The sequence below is a fragment of the Geotrypetes seraphini genome, chromosome 6, assembly GCF_902459505.1.
Source record: "Geotrypetes seraphini chromosome 6, aGeoSer1.1, whole genome shotgun sequence".
Taxonomy (NCBI): domain Eukaryota; kingdom Metazoa; phylum Chordata; class Amphibia; order Gymnophiona; family Dermophiidae; genus Geotrypetes; species Geotrypetes seraphini.
This window is the reverse complement of record NC_047089.1, coordinates 228,266,102-228,279,342: the sequence shown is the minus strand read 5'-3', so window position 1 is coordinate 228,279,342 and position 13,241 is coordinate 228,266,102. Positions and strand designations below refer to the sequence as shown.

At 41.2% G+C, this 13,241-nt stretch overlaps 1 protein-coding gene across 4 annotated transcripts in view; it reads left to right on the top strand.

The window, feature by feature from the left end:
* The window catches only part of MIS18A (MIS18 kinetochore protein A), a 39,779-nt gene that overhangs the window by 16,833 nt on the left and 9,705 nt on the right, over positions 1 to 13,241 (top strand). The gene's annotated exons all lie outside the window — the stretch shown is intronic.

Genomic DNA, 13,241 nt, shown 5'->3' with positions numbered 1-13,241 from the left:
GCTTTTCCTACGCCTACATTTTCCACACTGTTTAGATGCACTCTGCTGCCTAACTAGCGTCTATCTGGTGCCTATCCTTAGCTATGCCCATGTTACGCCCATGTCTATGGACTTAGGCGCGAGTTTTCCCTAAACCTGCATTTTTCTAGCGTCTAAGTTGTAAAGACATCCAACTGACGCCTAACTTCGTCTAAGTCGCAGTTAACCCTTTCAGGACCATAAGGATCGTAGGCCAATTTTTGTGGTTTTGACGACATTTTTATGGTAAAAAGGGCTTGCAGATGCCAAAAAATTGATTTTTTTTGTGAAATATCATTATTTTTATTTTTAAAAATCACACTTCTGGCTTATGGACAGTGTGGCAAGTGAATCTTCTCGTCAATCTAGCAACGACGCTAATGAATGAATGTTGGAACCAGTTTGTTTACATAAAGGCAGTATCATATGGAATCCGTACATGTCAAATTTAGAACTGTAGACTATCCCAATCAAAATTTATAGGATTTTAAAGTTATGGGACAAATATGTCCCTTGGTCCTGAAAGGGACCACTTAAATCGGACGTCTAAAGCACGCCTAAAGTTAGGCTCACTTTACAGAATCTAGGCCTTAGTTTGGGAAGGCATGGGTAAACTGTTCTTGCATTACCTGGAAGCGGCCTTTATTATAGCCTTCTGCTGCCTTTGGGGATGGAGCAAGATCTGCAACCCTCTTAGGCAATGACTTCTGCAGCTTCCGTGGTCCTGCTTGTGGTTTGGATAATGGGAACCAAATTGAGTGGCTTGAATCTTTTTTTTCAGCAAGTGAGCACATGGCATCTTCAGGATTTGTGTGGTCTAAGCAGTTGGTAGTGCTGCCTCCACATTGTACATCATCTTTCACGTTCCTCAAGTGCTGACAGAATGGCTCTGGTGAGAAAGAGGAAGTTCATAGCTGCTGTTTTAATTTTACTGAGGTGCCAAGGCAGACAGGGAATTACAGGGTAGGGGGGGTCTTATTGGCTATGATGTAATAAGTGCATGGGTTTATGGAAGTGCCACAATTTCATATCATAGTTGCCTCCTTAATACTATGATGATGATGACCATGTGACAATCATACACACAAATGGAAAAGACCAAAAATATGTCTTGGAAAAATTATGGAGGAAAAAAAAGACCTCAGTCAAAAAGAAGCTGACTACTAAGCATAAAACTTGCGATCAGCTCACAATAATCATCAGTCAAAAAACCTCCATAATACAAAACATTCCAAAATTTTTGCCATGTGTGTCACCAAACAGCCTTCTTTTACAAAGCTGATGGCAGCCCGCAGTAATTGCACCAAAGCTCATTGGGAATTAATGGACTTCGGTGCATTGCCAAGCGGCTTTGTAAAAGGGGGAGGATGGGGAGGGGATTGAAATTAGTCCATAAAAATTCATAGCAATTCAATAAAAATGTAGAAGTCTAGGAACAATCCATACTGCAGTAAATAAATTTCAAAGTCACTTATTGGAGCAAAACTTCTTCCAACTATTTAAAGACTACATCATCCCTCCAATTAACTCCTGACAGGGGGTTCCCTTTTTCACCCCACTGCCTCAGGGGAAATGAGTGCTTACTGTCCTCCACATGTCAAGCCAGAAACAAAATAGCCATAGTCGACTTTGACTGAGGTCTTTTTTTCCTCCATATTTTTTCAGTACATACTTTGGTCTTTTTTTTTTTTTTTTAGTTATGTGTATTTTTATGATTGCCACATGGTCACAATCATTGTAGTATTAAGGAGGCCATTGTGATAAGAGTATAAAATTGTAATATTTATGGTTTGCTTTTCTTCCTATACATTATTGATTTTTTTTTGTGTGTGTGTGGAAGAGCCGGAGAACAAACAAAAACTTCAGACAATGTACACGATGCAGGCAAAAATTTATTATCCCCAAATAAAATGCAGTAATATAAAATACTTATTACCAACCAAGGGACCCAACACGGTCCGTGTTTCGGACAAACACCTTCATCAGGGGTCCATGGTAAATAAGGTATAAAGTGTAAATTTTTGCCTGCATCATGTACATTGTCTGCAGTTTTTGTTTGTTCTCCTGCTTCGCTGTTTATTCTGCAGATCTAGTTGGATTTCTCTTTGTTGTGTGGAAGAGCCACCATTTTTAACCCTGATTGGTTGCAACGTTTTTAGAGACAGTTCGTACTTGTCTTTATCTTGCTACTTCTCTGTTACAAAACGTTTTCTCAGTAAGACTGAACTGTGTAGTTGCCAAGGCAGCAGATTCTGAGAGATAAGAAACCAAGTCCAACTGTTGAACTGTACAGTCTGCAGTAAAAGGACACATAAGAGGGAATTAAACTGGAGCCTAATGGGCGGGACAGGAGGAGTGAAAATCATACTAATCTGCAAATTTCAGGGAAGAAACACAAGGGCTGCAATGAATATTTGAGGAAAACCAAGCAGTTTTCAGTCCTTGCTGTGGTAGGAGCCTTGACAGTTATTTGTGATCTGTTTGACTGTCATTTCTAATTGAATTGCTGTACAATAGCAAGTAACAAGGACTTTGAAGGACAGTCTCTCTCGGTGGTAAAAACAGAACCCTCAAGAGATTTAGGGCTGAATTCACTAAGCCCACCGATTAACTTCCAACTACTTAGTGACCCCTTTGCGACCCGATTTCCCTCCGACCCGATTCACTAACCTCTGTCCCGATCATCCTCTGATCTACGCATGCAAATGAGGGGGAACGGCATTCAAATGCAGGCAGGCAGCGATTCACTAAAAATAAAAGAGGGACTTGGCTGACCGATCAAAAATAAGAGACTGCTGAGGTCCTTTCCAACTGCCCTGCCTTCTGCTGCCCTGCTCTCTGCCCCGATCCTGCTTCTCTGCAAGCCCCGAATCTCTCCTACCTTCCCCACAGTGCATGCCCTTGGTTTTAACCCGCAGGTTTAAAGCGGGTTAAAACCACGGGCTTCCAAAGAAAAAAAAAAAAGTAGTGCTCTTCCGGGCATGGAGAGTAAAAACAAACAAAAAAGAGGTCGCTCTTTAAGCATATGCAGACCATCTACAGATTGCTATAGAGTGATCCGGGCGCTCGGTTGGGGGCATGATTCCGAATCAGCCCCCCGGACACGGATCGGATCGGATCGGATGCCCTTCGTGAATTAGTCATTCTTTAGCTTTTAAATTAACCGAATTCTTACATTAAGAAGTTTAGGTTCTTTTGCTTTATTCCGGAAAGTTCTCAAACCTTTTTGTTTGCTAAATATTTTGGAAACTAACTATTCTAGTATACTTTTCCTTGTCAAGTTTATGTATTATATATTACTGTTAACTGAGTCGAGCTCCTCTTGGTTGATGACCCGGTCTATAAAACTAAGTTTTAGTTTAGTTTAGTAGTGTCAGAATTGCCATTGGTTGTTGGTTGTGTTTTGCTTTTATTTTTTTTTTTTAAGTTTTATGCAGTTCTGTCTATGATTTGTGGCACCTGGTAACAGCTGATTCCACAGAACAATTTAGTATACAGTGGTACCTCGGTTTACGAGTGCACCGGTTTGCGAGTGTTTTGCAAGACGAACAAAACATTCACAAAATCGGCGCCTCAGAAGCCGAGCGTGCTTCGATTTGCGAGCACCCCCCCTGCGAACCGGCACCCTCCCTCCCCCGCTATCGGGCACCCCCCACCGCCGCGACCTGAGGTCCCCCCAACCCACCCGAACCCTCTTCTTACTTTAGTGTAGCCTCCGCACCGGCACCAGCATGTCTGTGTGTTGGTGCTGGTGCCCGAAGATCTGCCTCCTGTGCTGGGCCTTGAGCACATGTGCATGCTCAAGGCCTGAGAGTTCACGGGTGGGAACATATCAAAGCGAGTTTCCATTATTTTCTATGGGGAAATTCGCTTTGATAAACGAGCATTTTGGATTACGAGCATGCTCCTGGAACGGATTATGCTCATAATCCAAGGTACCACTGTACTTTAATTTTAACATTTTTATTGATGACAAGAAATAGCATACAATATCAAACAGGTCAAGCAAAACACAATACTAGCAAACATAACCCGCAAATGAAAAAAAAATACATTCAAACATTATCAACAATTTTAACAATTTTCACCCCCCCCAAACTCCTCCCCCCCATCCCTACCTTCCCTATCAGCCTCCTCTATCGTGGAAACAGAGCATGAGGGGACCGATACAAATTCAACTATACAGGTGGTCCAGAAGATGTTAGTAAGAAAACCTAGCTTAACTTGCAAGCGTAACCACCCCTGGATTTGGCTTCATTCTCAAGTATAATTTAGTATACTTAAAAAAGAAAAAGAAAATTTTTACAAATGTACTGTTGAACAGTGAATTAAGAGCAGGATAATAATAATGGGGTACTATACAATATATTTATTTATTTTTAACATTTCTAGACGACTTATAACTAAGCAGTAAACAATTAAAACATTCACAATAGTTCCTAGACAATACAATTACAAAAAATACATTCAGTTACATAACAATTTACATAATAATTTGGACTACTTAAATTACGTCAATAGCTCAACGAATTTATGTATTATCCATCCCCACTTAATAAGATGCAGTAATCACAATTCAAATTTCTTATCAAACATGCCTACTAGCGACGTTTCAGAGGAATATAATATTAACACTTACATTCCGCAATCACGCAATAAGTTTAGCTTGATGTGGATTATATAACAAAAAACCAGGATGTATTGAGAATTAGAAATAGTTAAATATGAATAGCTCTTAAAGAGGAAAGAAAGATAAAACCACTAGTGCTTTCCTGGAATACATTTCTGAAATAGAAATGTCTTTAATTTTGTACAAAATCTCAAATAATCACATTCAACCTTTTTTTTTTTTTTTTTTTTTTGCAGCGGCTTATTCCATATTGAATGGGCTTGGTAATGAATAGATGAGAAAAACATTTCCTTATAATTGACGCCTTTTGCTGATGGGAACTGGAGTTTCAAAGAAACTTGACTTCTTGATGGTCTAATAGAGTAAAAGTAAAGAGATACAATTCCGTGGATAAAAGTGCATAATTTGAATAAACATTATGCTGATATTGGGAGCCAATGTCATAGGATAAGAAATGGAGACATGATTATTTTTTCCATATTTGTGTATTAACCTAGCGGTGGTGTTGTGCAGTGTCTTCACAGAATTTTGTCTGAACATCCAAAGTACACGGTGCCCACAAAAACACTCCTTGATTTTTAAATGGTTACAAAACCAAAATTTATTGGAGGCTACGGTTTCATCAACTCATAAAGTTTCATATAGTATCTGTTGATTACATACACTTGGGGCTCCTTTTACAAAGGTGCATTAGGGCCTTAACACACGGAATAGCGCACGCTAGCCGCTACCGCCTCTTGAGCAGGCGGTAGTTTTTTTGTGTAGCGTGTGCTAATCCGGTGTGTGCGCTAAAAACGCTAGCGCACCTTTGTAAAAGGAGCCCTCGATGTGCGCCCCACCTGTTACTCGGCCAATCGAGCTCGGACCAGACTCTCCGAAGCACATCTGGTGTGATCACGTTTATAGCTTCAGTGATGCATTCTTGCAGATCATCCATAGTTGCGAGTAATGGAAGTACATACACTCTGTCTTTCACATAACCCCAAAGGAAAAAGTCACAGACAGTAATGTCTGGTGATCTCGGGGGCCACTTGAGGAACACCTGATCATTTTGTCACCTTGCATTGAACCAATTGAAGCTTATAAGGGTGAAAGTGCAAGCAATTGTGTAAGATCTCGCTAACTGTGCTTTTTGGGACTTGTACTTGCTGTCAACTTATTTATAAACATATTCCAATAAGTTTTGATTTTGTAACCATCTAAAATCAAGGGGTGTTTTTGTGCGCACCCTGTATATGACATTTCTATAATCCAGCTGAATGTGAATTATTGCTTGAACAAACGTTTCATAGTGCTCAACAAGAAAATATCTTCTTGATTTGCTGAAGTATTCTTACTTTTATAAAAAAAAAATACCCTCTTTATCTGGCCAGAGGGAATGAAAAATACCCTCTTTATCTGGCCAGAGGGAATGAAAAATGCCTATACCTTGGGGTGATATATAGACCTCCCAGGCAACAGGAGGACAAAGACATGGAATTAATCGAGGACATAGAGAACATCACACTGTGCGGTAATGCTAGGAGACTTCAACATGCCAGATGCAGATTGGAACACACTCTCCGCGACTACGGGTAGCAGCAAAAGAATATTAACCTCCATAAAGGTGCACGTCTCAAGCAATTGGTATTGGAGCCCACCAGGGACCAGGCGTTACTAGACCTAGTTCTCACCAACGGAGATAGCATCACGGAAGTCTCAGTAGGAGACACACTGGCCTCCAGCGACCATAATATGGTATGGCTCAACCTCAAGAAAGGTTTCCCTAAGACAAACACAGCAACAAGGGTTCTCAACTTTAGAGGCACAGACTTCAACCGCATGGGAGATTTTGTCCATCAGGAGCTACATAAACAAGCAATATCTGACAATGTGGAGGATATGTGGTTGTCTCTGAAGTCCATCCTACACGAAGCAACAGACTGATACATAAAGACAGTAAGTAAACGCAGGAGAAACAAAAGACCCCAATGGTTCAGTAAAGAAATTTCACACCTAGTTAAACAGAAAAAAGATGCATTTATCACCTACAAACATTTAGGCAGAGAGGGGGCGAAAGAGGATTATCTAGACAGATCTAAAGCTGTCAAAACAGCAGTCAGAGAAGCCAAACTCCGAATGGAGGAAGAGCTAGCATGGAAAATTAAGAAAGGGGATAAATCTTTCTTCAGCTATATTAGTGACAGGAAAAGAAACAAAGATGGGATAGTACGCCTGAAGCAATCGGACGGTAACTTTGCAGAATCAGATTCTGAGAAGGCAGAACTACTAAACAAATACTTATGTTCAGTGTTCACCCGCGAAGCGCCGGGAGCTGGTCCACAGCTGCAGACGGGAGATAACCAGAAAGACCCGTTTCAAGATTTCGAATTTACGCCCAGTAGCGTCTATGACGAACTATCAAGACTCAAAGTAAACAAAGCCATGGGACCGGATAACCTACACCCCAGAATGCTCAGGGAGTTAAGGGAAGTCCTGGCAGAACCATTATCTGTTCTTTTCAATATTTCCCTAAGCACAGGAAGGGTCCCCTTGGACTGGAAAACCGCCAACGTAATCCCACTCCACAAAAAGGGCTGCAGGACAGAGACAGCAAACTACAGACCAGTGAGTCTCACGTCTATAGTGTGTAAACTCATGGAAACACTGATCAAACAGAATCTTGACACAATCCTAGACGAAGAAAAACTGCGTGATCCACACCAACACGGGTTCACCCAGGGTAGATCCTGCCAATCTAATCTGATTAGCTTTTTTGACTGGGTTACTAGACAACTGGACGCCGGAGAGTCACTGGACGTGGTATATTTGGACTTCAGTAAAGCATTTGATAGCGTCCCTCATCGAAGATTACTGAACAAGCTGAAATAGATAGGATTAGGAGACACTCTAACTACATGGGTTGGGGATTGGCTGAGTGGTAGACTTCAGAAGGTGGTGATGAATGGTACCCCATCCGAAGCATCGGACGTGATCAGTGGAGTGCCGCAGGGCTTGGTCCTGGGCCTGATTCTATTTAACTTATTCATAAGAGATATGACGCAAGGACTTAGAGGAAGGGTATCCTGTTCGCCGATGACGCCAAACTTTGCAACATAGTAGGCAAAAGCTTATTACCTGATAATGACACACGACCTACTGTTGCTGGAACAATGGTAAACTACTTGGCAGCTAGGCTTCAATGCTAAAAAATGCAAGATAATGCACCTGGGTAAGAGAAACCCACATAGAACTTATGTACTAAATGGTGAGACCTTGGTTAGGACCACGGCGGAACGCGACCTAGGGGTGATCATTAGTGAGGACATGAAGGTTGCCAATCAAGTGGAGAAGGCTTCCTCCAGGGCAAGACAAATGATGGGGTGTATCCGCAGAGGTTTCGTCAGTAGGAGACCTGAAGTTATGATGCCGTTGTACAGAGCCATGGTGAGGCCTCACTTGGAGTACTGTGTTCAGTTTTGGAGACCACACTACCGAAAGGACGTGCTGAGGATCGAGTCAGTTCAGCGAACGGCCACCAGGATGGTCTTGGGGCTCAAGGATCTCACGTATGAAGAAAGATAAAAAAAATTGCAGCTGTACTTACTTGAGGAAAGAAGAGAACAGGGAGATATGATTGAAACATATAACTACATCACGGGACGCATCGAATCAGAAGATGATATCTTCTGGCTCATGGGACCCTCGACCACCAGAGGGCATCTGCTGAAAATCAGGGGAGGGAAGTTTCATGGTGACTCCAGGAAGTACTTCTTCACCGAAAGAGTAGTGGATCATTGGAACAGACTCCCACTCCAGGTGATAAAGGCCAGCAGCGTGACGGATTTTAAGAGAAAATGGGATACTCACGTGGGATCTTTAAGGGAGTAAATTCAGGGGAGGGGATACTTGGAATGGGCAGACTTGGTGGGCTATAGCCCTTTGCTGCTTTTTTCTATGTTTCTAATCCAAGGATACCTAAAATTTTCAAAGAAAATTCTAATGATAGTTTAAATTGCCAAAGTCTTTTGTTGGAAATTTGTTTGAAGACAAACTTAGCATAATAAAAGATGCTAGATAAAGACCTGCATGGTCCATCTAGGCAGCCCACTAAGGCAACCAGAGCTGCAAAGAAGGGGAGAGGAGGAGAGGGGAATGTGATAAGGAGAGGATTGAAGGAATAGATGTGAGAGAGTGATGGGGTTACACCACTGATGATTCAATTGCATTGACTTAATGTTTAGTTTTAGCTTTGTTTTCATTTATATAATCTAGCTCAACATGTAAACACTTTTGAATTAGGGTAGTAATATGTTCTGTTTGTAAAGGTATTGAAACAAGCAGCATTATAGCCCAATCAAGAAAACCTTTTACTAAATGAACTCATCAATACATTGGAAAGAATTGGTGATAATGTGTATGCCTTGGTACGCCGCTCTTGAGAATACCAAGGGTCAGTAAGAGTCATACATTTGAACTGTAAGTTTAATCAGTTAGGAATCCTTTAAACCAGGGGTGTCAAAGTCCCTCCTCAAGGGCCGCAATCCAGTCGGGTTTTCAGGATTTCCCCAGTGAATATGCATGAGATCTATTTGCATGCATTGCTTTCATTGTATGCTAATAGATCTCATGCATATTCATTGGGGGAATCCTGAAAACCCGACTGGATTGCGGCCCTCGAGGAGGGACTTTGACACCCCTGCTTTAAACCAATCGGGCATCGGTCCCTTAATACTCAAGTCAAATAGTAGGAGTATCGCTTGTTAACCTCTGAATAACAGCTCTGATTGGACATCAAGGTTCCCAAAAGACACGCAACCAGAGTTTTGTACTACTGAGAAGTCTTGACTCGTGCTCTTATTCAATGAGAAATGTTATAAAATAGAGACAGTTGTTTTCCCTAGCTGTAGCCATTGCTGATAAGTATCCAGTTTTTGGAAGATAAAAAGCTTTTGAAATACAAGTTTACCTGACAGATGAGAGCTTGAGATTTTTTTCAGACCAATGATGATACGGACAGTGCAGTCCCGGCTGTCCGTGTATGAGGCCTGTTTTTCTCCAGTTTTTTTGTATTTTTGATTTTCTGTCAGTGTTGTTTTGTCTGGAATGAATGATTTCCTGCTAAACAGATTTACAGTGTGTCTATTTTTTTCATTTGCCTTACCAGTGTCTCAAGTACAGTCATATGCAAAATATCATATTCTTTGAGGTAGTCTGTTAATTGATGGGCAACGATTTTCTGAAGGATTTACTTGCATACAAAAGGTTTCATAGAATATGTTTCCATGATTCATATGTAGACATTTTCAGAATAAAGTTTGGATGGAGTTGCAAACTACACATTTTATAAAGCACGCACATGCTTGACACACCATGTTAAGGTTTTATGGTCAAACAAATTTATTGATGAGAATAATCACAAGCAGAAGAACAGCATACAAAAAGCACAACAACAACGGTAACAGAATCCAAAAATGGAACAGTCATATCATCAAATTTTCAGATGGAACAACTACAATAGCTCCCACCCCCAATAGCAATTAAAAAAACAAACAAACAAAAAACACCTCACCATCACTACTCCCACCATAGCAACAATACATCAATACTGCAACAATGCAGGAATGAGCCAAGGCCCTGGTTTCTGATAGACACCAGCCCTCAGGGGGAGGAAAACGAGAGGCAATGAAACCCCAGACTCAAACATAAAAGGACAAAGAAAAAAGAAAGAAGGAAGAGAAAAAGAAAAAAAAAAGGGGGGGGGAAAGAAAAATCCCTCTTCCACAGTGAGCATGGTAATTGGACACAAGCGCACTCTTTAAGCAGCAGTTGCCAATTAAGCTGCTAGCTTTCGCTCTAGGTGTGTAAAAAATACATGGAAAATGACACATGATGCAAATTTCATTAAAATAGTTATTTCCGTTTTATTAATTGCCATAATGAACCTCAAAAGGTTAGTTTTACGTCAACGGGATATCTTTACAGACGCCAAATGCTGGCATTCTGACAAAGATCTCAACTCGATAATTCATTGCTCCCCAATATGTACCTTTTGTCCTGCATGACATCATTACTTGTCAGCCAATCCATTAACAGAGGCTGTCCTTAAATTTGGACAAAGAACTTCCTTTTAACATGAAATAAAAGTTTCAGAAAATCATATTTTTGTTTACATTCATCCTTGAATATACATTATTACATATCCATATGCATTATTACATATTCAAAGGAACTTTAAATCTAAACCGGCTTATCTGTTTCAGGAGAGCCTGCATTCAAAAGTGTTGAAAAGTTCATGTCTCTGTTAGCATAGAAAAAAAGGGAGGGGCTGTTCCCCCCTGCTCTGAAAAACTGGTTCAGTGTTTCTGACTAACTATTTCCAGATGTTGCCTCAGGATTTCTCCTTAGAGTTTCTTCAGGTTTAACATATATAAAATATTGGAAATTAAGTACACACCATTCTTTCACATATCTTTCATACATCATTCATTCGGGGCCTCTTTCATCCACAGATCCACACAATATATTTCATTCATATTTAATGCATGTTATACTCCATTTTGGGATACGTAATCTATTATGCTCTTATCCCAGGACAAGCAGGCAGGTATTCTCACTAGTGGGTGATGTCATCCGACAGAGACCCGATACGGACGTCTCACAAGCATATTTTGCTTGAAGAAACTCAGAAGTTTTGAGATGCCCGCACCACGCAAATGCCAGTGCCTTCCCGCCCGATGGTCCAGGCGTGTCTTATCAGTTCTTTTCTTTCCACGGAGCTGAGAAGTTTTACTTCGATTCTGCGCTGACTGAATTCCCGTTTTTTGCCTTCTTATAGCCGCGGTTTTGAGTTCTTTTTACTCTTATCCTGTATTTTATTTCTTTTATTTCTTTAAAAAAAAAAAAATTTCTTCCGGCGATTCGGCCGGGTCGGCCGCGTGGCTCAGGCCCCGCTCCTTCGATCTTGCGGCGTAGCTTTTTCGGCCTATGTCCCGGCCAATTACCGGTTTAAAAAAGTGTAGCAAGTGCCAGCGCGCGATTTCGCTGACGGATCTGCATCGACGCTGCCTGCAGTGTCTTGGTCCAGAACATTTCCCAAAATCGTGCCAGCCTTGTTCCACTCTTACAGCGCGGGCGTTTAAGCGTCGCTGTTTTTTGTGGGAGTCGATGTTCAAAATGGAAGCTGCGAAAGGAACCTTCAGCTTCGACTTCGGCTGCCGCTTTACTTGCTCATGCGAAGCCCACCAAGGCGGGAAGCTGAACAAAGAACCAGAGAGGACAAAGAAAACAGAGAACAAGATGGAGTTCTTAATATCTCTATGTATGTATGTTACACATTACCTAATTTCCTCTATGATTCTGCCCCACCTAACACCACACACAAATAGTGAATTCCCCTTTTCCTATGCTATATATCGGTTTCCTGGTCTTTTGTTTATTATCCTGATTTTTTCAAAGTTTTAAATGTTTGCATGTAATAAGACCCTCTGACCAGAACTAGGCAGGTCTCTGTCACGCCCTACTATCGCTTCTGCGTAGTATGCGCCAACCCAGGCCTCTTCACACAGTGACAGCCCCAACCTCAGGACAGGCAGAAATCTCCCATCTCCGGGTCAAAGATGGCATTAAGCGCTCATCAGGCCAACCCAGATCAAAAGGAATTGAGTACCAAACTGCGTGCTCTAGGTGGTAAGGAAGATAAATAGGGCTCCCAGATTTTCAGAAAAAGGTTCTTTTGTTTAAAGGACATACGCATCTGTTCCATGTTGTGCTCTTTTTTAATTGCCTTGGTCCAAGTTTATTTCAATTTTGATAATCCCGCCTATCAAAATATGTCTAAGCAGCTTACAATTATAAAAAAAGTTAAATTGAAATAAAATAAAAGTAAAAATAGTGTTGTCATCACATGACTGTAAAGGAAATAGAGACAGGAACTCCATTTTTTTTTAAAAAGTAAAGTTGGGAAGGGAAGGAATAAGGTATTAAATTTCCAAACCATTCAGTTGCATCTAGCCAATAACTAGACTTGTGCTATTCCATATTACTTTATAAATATTATGGTTGTTCATGTATTCCAAGGTTTTCTGTTGATGATCTTCAGATCTAGAGAAACAGAACATGATTCAACTAGCTGAAGATACTCTTTTGTACTCATTCTCAGCTGGGTGAATTCTGGCATGCATTTAATATGGAGGGGAGGAAGCATGAGAAAGACATGGGGGAAGCCACTGCTTGCTCTGGATCGGCAGCATGGAATATTGCTACGCTTTGGGTTATAGCCAGGTACTAGGGACCTGGTTTGGCCACTGTGAGAACGGGCTACTGGGCATGATGGACCATTGGTCTGACCCAGTAAGACTATTCTTATGTGAGCCAAGTATAGGACAATCAAGCCATTGTAACATCACTGATGAGGCTGGCTCTGAAGCACTGTGGAATGAGGCATTATGACATCACAATTTCAGCTTTGGAATGTTGCTCTCATTGGGGTTCCAGAATCTTGCTATTCTTTGAGATGCTGGAATGTTGCTACTCTTTGAGTTTTGGCCAGGTACTAGAGACCTGGATTGGCCACCGTGAGAACGGGCTATTGGGCTTGATGGACCATTGGTCT